This window comes from Helianthus annuus, chromosome 7, assembly GCF_002127325.2.
Source record: "Helianthus annuus cultivar XRQ/B chromosome 7, HanXRQr2.0-SUNRISE, whole genome shotgun sequence".
Classification (NCBI taxonomy): domain Eukaryota; kingdom Viridiplantae; phylum Streptophyta; class Magnoliopsida; order Asterales; family Asteraceae; genus Helianthus; species Helianthus annuus.
Genome location: NC_035439.2, coordinates 138,930,808 through 138,937,841, shown reverse-complemented (window position 1 = coordinate 138,937,841; position 7,034 = coordinate 138,930,808). Strand labels below are relative to the sequence as shown.

The following is a 7,034-nucleotide window of genomic DNA, read 5'->3' as shown; positions in this document are numbered from 1 at the left end:
AGCTTTACACGGCATACCTGTGACTATTATCTCCGACAGGGATACCAGGTACACGTCTCACTTCTGGAAGAGTTTCCAGCAATCTTTGGGCACGCGTTTAAACTTTAGTACGGCTTACCATCCACAGACGGACGGTCAAAGTGAGCGCACTATCCAAACGCTAGAAGACATGCTACGTGCGTGTGCGATCGATTTAGGTGGTAACTGGGATAAGAACCTACCCCTAATCGAATTCTCCTACAATAATAGCTACCACACCAGCATAAAGGCTGCGCCTTTCGAGGCATTATACGGTAGGAAATGTAGATCGCCTGTTTGTTGGGCGGAAGTAGGAGAGGTCCAATTATCAGGACCAGAGATTGTTTTCCAGACAACGGACAATATTGTCCAGATCCGGGAACGTCTCAAGGCTGCCCGCGATAGGCAGAAAAGCTACGCTGATCCAAAACGTAAGGATCTTCACTTCGAAGTAGGTGAAAAAGTGTTGCTTAAGGTATCACCCTGGAAAGGGGTGATGCGTTTCGGCAAGAAAGGCAAACTGAGTCCGAGATACATAGGACCTTTTGAGGTCATTGAACGGGTCGGGTCAGTCGCCTATAAGTTGAACTTGCCTGAAGAGCTCAGTGGAATTCACAATGTGTTCCACATCTGCAATCTCAAAAAGTGCTTCGCCGATGAATCATTGGTGATTCCACACACAGATGTGCATATAGATGAGAGCTTAAAATTTATAGAAAAACCTTTGTCGATTGAAGATCGACAGGTGAAGAAGCTTCGAAGAAAACACGTACCGATTGTAAAAGTCAAATGGGATGCTCGTAGAGGTCCCGAATATACGTGGGAAGTCGAAGACACAATGAAAGAAAAGTACCCCTATTTATTTGAGTAAATCTCGGGTCGAGATTTATTTTAAGGGGGTGAGGATGTAACACCTCGATTTTTTGTGTCCAATAATGTGCTAACACGTGTCATTTGTTTACACGTGGCATTGATATTAAATAAAGGACTAATTTTGACAAACCTTGAAAGTATGTAAATTCGAGGGTTATAAATGTCAACAAGGGTAAATATACTGTATAGTAACCCTAAATAATGCTTGAACCTTCAAACGAATGAATCATAGATCGTACGGGAGCGAAACGCAGAAGAAAGTGAGAGATTACGAGCTACAGGGGTTAACTGTGTCAACATGTTTAATTATACCTCTGAGTGACCCTTTGACGTTCCCAAGGCTTGTAACGGTATTATACACTCACTAAAATATAATATATAAATTTCGCGAAGTTTCGTTATGAAACGAGAAAGTTACGATCGAATTCGTAGAAGAAGGGTTAAAAGCGTCAATAATGAAAGTTAAGTCTTTCTGAATAATTAATAAACTAACCGGGGATTTAATAACGCGGGTAAATAACACGAGGTCCTTAGTTGTAATTAACCGAGGGCCAAACCGCAAAGTTACCCCTTCAAACCCGAAAGGTAAGGTAAATCATTACGAAAGATTTCGTTATTAATTACCAGATTCTGATAATCATTTCAAAAGATTTAAAATTTCTGGAAACCAAGCCTCTCGCGACCCGCGTTAAGTAATAGCCTAAGTGTAGGCGGGCCGCGAGCCTCCTGTTTTACGCGCCTGTTATTTGAATCCCAGGCGACCCGCATTAAACAAGCATGGAACTCCCATGCGGGCCGCGTAAAACGCCCAGATGCAGAAAGTTGTAACTACTTGCCTTTTGGAGCCTTTGAACGATCAAAACACCAATGAATGAGGCATGTGCACCCTACACTTGACCCATATCACTTAGGGACACCTGCCCATGATCCATGATCAAATGTAGACTGAGTTGTGATGATCTTAGGTGCTTTCTTTGGCTATAAATAGCATACTTGTGAGCATATGTTCACCACACCTCAAACACACATCTCTGATCATTCTAAGAGCTCCCAAGCATCCATCTCTGCTCTATAAGCAAGAAACAACTTCTGTAAGTCGTTCACAATCAATATGGTCTTGCATTTCCATAGTTATAGCTTATAAACACAACCGTCGTAACTAACGGTTGTCATTACAATAACTTGCAAATGGTTCAGTCTTATGACGAATCAAAAGTGGTTTTGAGTTGGTATTTATGTGGGTAATAAACCCCTAAAAGGGTTCCCCCTGATCACCACTCTAACTATGTCAAATATCGAGTCAAACGCGCACTTAAAAAGTCAACAGAAAGCTATTTTAGCGATTTATGCATAATCTGTAATGTACATACTAAGAAACCTGTTTTGACACTCATAAAATATGATATTAAGTATATAAACTTGTTTGCGCTCGTTTGAATCGATCATTTGCTATATTGAACCGGTTCGGAGCCGAATGTCGCAAAAGTTTGACTTTTGCATTGACTTCAGTTCTGACCCGTTTTAGTGAGGTATAGACATACCTTAGGACTCTCTTAGGACCAGGTTACATGATGGTATAAACCTCTGTGATCGGTTCATGAGTTATCCGAGTCTTTTACGCATTTCCGTTAATCGCCTAAAAGTTGACCGTAACGCCATTTTGAAAATAAAACGAGTATTTCGGACACGTGAACGGACCAGAACCTTGCTTATTAAATTATAAGCATGTCCTTAAAGTTTCACGTCAATCCGAGGTCTAGAATGAGAGTTATGCTAAATGGCGCATTTAAAGTAAACTTTAGTAATAAACGGCGCGATTAGCATAACGCCTATCTAAACCAAGATTTCGTCACCAAAACTTTTACCCACTGTATTAAAATAATATTTTGGGAATTTTAAAGATTTTTAATAATTTTTACCTCGCTCATAACCTGCGGTTATGGCTACGGTTCGGTAAATACCGAATATGCCCTTTTCGGCCAAAACATGAGTTCTACAAGGTCTTTTGACCCGATTCCAGTTGCTACTGATTTTAAATAATAAATAAAGTATTTTAGACTTTATAAACTGTTCGGGAAACTCAGATTTCCTGTAGAACTCGAAAAGCCCTTTAAAAGACTTTAAAATGACCGAAAAACCCCTACGGGGCGTAATATTAACTTAAACTCGTTACGGGCATCACGGATGGTATCCTACTGATACCACAACCTCTTTAAGGCATATTAACTTGGGAAATAAGCGTAAGACTCTCATGGTTAACCATTTCGCCTATTGCGCGCACGGTTCGGCTTATGAAACTAGTTTTCATAAATTAGCCGATACGGGTCAAATTATAATATTTGAACCCCAAATTCCAGAGTGTGAACCATAAACCCATATAAAACAAGTCTCTAAACTTATTGGGTCAGAATCACACTCCATTCTCGGTTTTCGCCTTTTCGCGCGATTAAACCATATCTATATATATCGGAACCAACCGGTCTAGGCTACGGCTAATATAAGGACCCGTTAGGATTCTAAGAGGTTAATTAAAACCTTCGTTCCAGATTAGGAGCCCCGGTAAAAGCTATCGGCGATTTAGTCGAACTAAGGATATATACTTGCAAAGGTAAATACTTTAACTTATTTCCCCTATACGGGCTTGGGTTACGGTATGTTAATACCGCTTGATTGAGCATTATATTTTCCATCGCTTAGGTGGTTAATTAAATAATATGATCGGCTCATTTAAACAGTTTTGTTTCTTAAAAGCCTTTGGGGGGTTTAATGACCGTTGTCCCGGATATCCTTGGCATCATTTTACGAAATGGCCACGACCATCGACATCCCGGTGTAGGCGTACACCCGGTATATATTGTCGACATTAAATTAAAAGACGTAGCCGTTGGTTTTTATACTACGGTTTTACGCAATGTGGTGTGTCTATAAATCTTTAACCCGGTATGACCCGGGCTACTGAACGCATAAAAGAACATGTAAAACGTTCACAAGATTTTAATAATTTTCCCAAGTTATAAAAGAGTTTGTGCCTTGTGCATTCAAATCAATTTTAATAAACATTTTCAAATGTGTCAGTTGAATGTATTTACCAGTGTAAACTGACGTATTTTCCCCAAAAAGATTAAGTGCAGGTACTATACGAAATGGGCTGGTATTAGCTTCCTAAGCATCACGAATAGTCTCGCAAACTCGATGCCGAATCTGAATGAACAATATTTTTATTATTATTTTGATCCGCTGTGGATACATTCGACTTCTGTAATACATTTGATATTACAACCAGAGGTTGAAGTATATATTTATCTTTAAGCTTCCGTTGTGCATTTATATAATTGTGTGGTTTGACTATATTGTTGCCAACATCGTCACGGTAATCCCCCACAGGGCCCACTGGTGAGACACGTGGAAATCGGGGTGTGACAATTCGGCACCTTGGGTATCCATACTTTTTCGGTAAAAAAAGTACTAGTACTGAACTTTATATTATGCTTTATTTTCGAATTTTATCATATGGTTTTGGTATTATGGTTTCTTTAATACCAGTACACGTACTGATTTAGCATATTTGATACCCTTACCTTGTTGGTACTCGGTACCTATATGAGGACTCGTACCAAGATCAATGGAACGTTCGAAGAATAAAAAACAAAGTGGTACAACTGGTACTAAAGCGGTTACCATACCGAAATATCAGTTTTGATACCCATATCGTACCAATATATTTGGTATGGTACTCGGTACCGAGTTTTGTTCAAATTTGGCATCATTTTTTTAGTACAGGTGTGATTACTGTACTGAATCTCATCCTTAAACTGTACTAGACTACTCCCCTTTGTATATAAAAACCATTGCTAGCATGTGATTGTTTATTTATTACTGCTCGCTAAACATGAAATAGCGGACACTATTTCCTCGCTATCGCTACATAGCATATATGTACTTTGTCGCTATTTACCGCTATTAGCTATTGACAGCTATGCGGAACACATGGGCACCATTTTAGTTTAACATGAAGCATAAAGTAATTTTGAATAAATTTAAACTACCCGGTTTAATCGGTTTCTTCAATGCCTTGGAAGGTACCGATTAACATAAAACTTACGAACCGGGATATGAACCTATAAACAATAAGGTGGTTCGGTTTCTAGCGGTTCTTGGGATAAAAAAGCAGTGTTTACACACCCCTATATGTAATGCATTGTTTTGTTACCTAATAGTTATAAGGTATATTATAACTTGAGTGAGCTACAACTGGTCCAATAAGATCAAGGTCTTTGGCAATGTCACACGCCTTCTTAATTTGCTCGTCTTTCCAATCAAAGGCCCCCAGTAGTAAGCCAAGTTGTGATCGATGAGGAAATTCATTGCACACACAGTTTCTTCAATTAGTTTAGTTTGGTCGAATCCAGTTAATTGAAGTATACCAAATCCAAGTTCTCGAGCTGAAGCATCTCGATTGATAAAGTCTTTGAGTCAAGATGTGAGTAGCAAACACAAGTCAGAACGTTTCCATCGAAGATCTTTGATGGCCATTCCCATTACTAATTCACACCTTGGTTATAATAGCATTGCAGAATGAGCTTGGCGTCTCTATGTGGCCGATGGAGAGTAAGGGACCCATATGATAGTGCGGATACCTTGAAAGATAATTTCCCAAAACCGTTCATTATGAGTGTAGTTGTATGTATGTCGTTAAACAAACGATCTTCCAACATTTTCAAAATCATTTCAAGGTTTTTAATTTATTTTTGTAGTTTAGTTTTGGCCGGAACAATAATAAGTCCAATTGAAGTATCATGTCGGAAGTTCGGACATTAATTATAATGGCTACACGGTGGACAAACACCAATCGTTGACACTTCAGCAGACACTTAATGCGTGTAACACCCCAACCCACGACGAAAACATTTGGGCATCACGACACAAGATTGTTCAATAGCACATAGCACTAATAAAAGTTCAAATATAATATTAATTCAAATTTCATGTTCAACAACCAAATCCAACTAACAAAACAACCAAACCAAGCAACTTGTCCAAAGAAAAACATAATAATTGTGTTAGAATTTAACTAAGGCAAAAGAATTCCATGATCCTATGTGATAGAAAGCTTCGAGTTATCATCAAATGTTACCACCTGAAACATATGCAAAATCAAGGGTCAACTTCAAAGAAGTTGGCGAGCAACATAGGTTTTATAGCAAAAGCAAGTATCAAAAATCTAATGTATAATTCATATGGTATAAGTGGAGCACTAAGCAAATTGCATTTAACAAGTATGGGTCACTGAGAACACATTCAAACCTAAGCTGACATGTTTAACGAATTCTATCATCCTCAACTTCTCACAGAGCAAACATGTTGAGAAAATGTGCAATGAGCAAAACCAAATGGAAGTGGAGATGAGTCATCACACCTATAGCGCTATAATATACTACCAGACGATTTGGCCAAAATTAATGAATGCATGCGTTTAAGCAAACCAACCAGTTTCATATAAAAGCAAGTAGTGATCACATAAGGCATGAAGTAATAAATTGCATAAATGTTTAAGCAAAAAGTGTGCAACATATGTATGATCCCAAAAAAAGGTAATAAGGTCTATGTACTCACCTTGATGAGTTGCTAAATGATCCACACAAAGTTGTTAAGGTTGACAAGTGCCGGAATCAATCAAAAAGGTCCAAACATCGGAGGACAAAAGAGACAATCTTTGGAGGAAATGCGCTTCCATCAAGGATAGTATGTTTGTGTTGGTTAGTCGTCGACCATGATATATGTGGCCAAGAATCATCATTTTTGGAGTTTACTAGTTACTTAAAAGAATGAAACGTGATAAGTGCATTCTACATTTATGGTTGGATCTAGAGGGGCGCGGGTGGTGTGACCAGACAAGGCTCAATTTTTTAAGGGCTCAAAAATTTAAATTTTTTATATATATTCTAAATATAAAACTATTTTAAAACAAAAGTCTACGAAGTTAAAACCTATTATTTTTTTAGAAAAAAAAAACTAACTAAATTAATCAAACTCTTAAAACTCAATAACCTTAACCTTTTTAGCTTGGCTCATCTAAACTCAATTATCATTTACCCATTTTAACGCATTGTTTATTGTTATCACAATTATCGTCTTATTATTGA

At 38.1% G+C, this 7,034-nt stretch overlaps 1 long non-coding RNA gene across 1 annotated transcript; it reads right to left on the bottom strand.

Moving 5' to 3' along the window:
• Positions 1–5,840: 5,840 nt before the first annotated feature.
• LOC110867381 lies at positions 5,841–6,698 on the bottom strand. Its single transcript, XR_002551558.2, has 2 exons — positions 6,505–6,698; positions 5,841–6,028 (listed from the first exon to the last, which is right to left on the bottom strand). It is a non-coding gene; the product is annotated as an uncharacterized LOC110867381 (long non-coding RNA).
• Between the last annotated feature and the right edge of the window lie 336 nt (positions 6,699–7,034).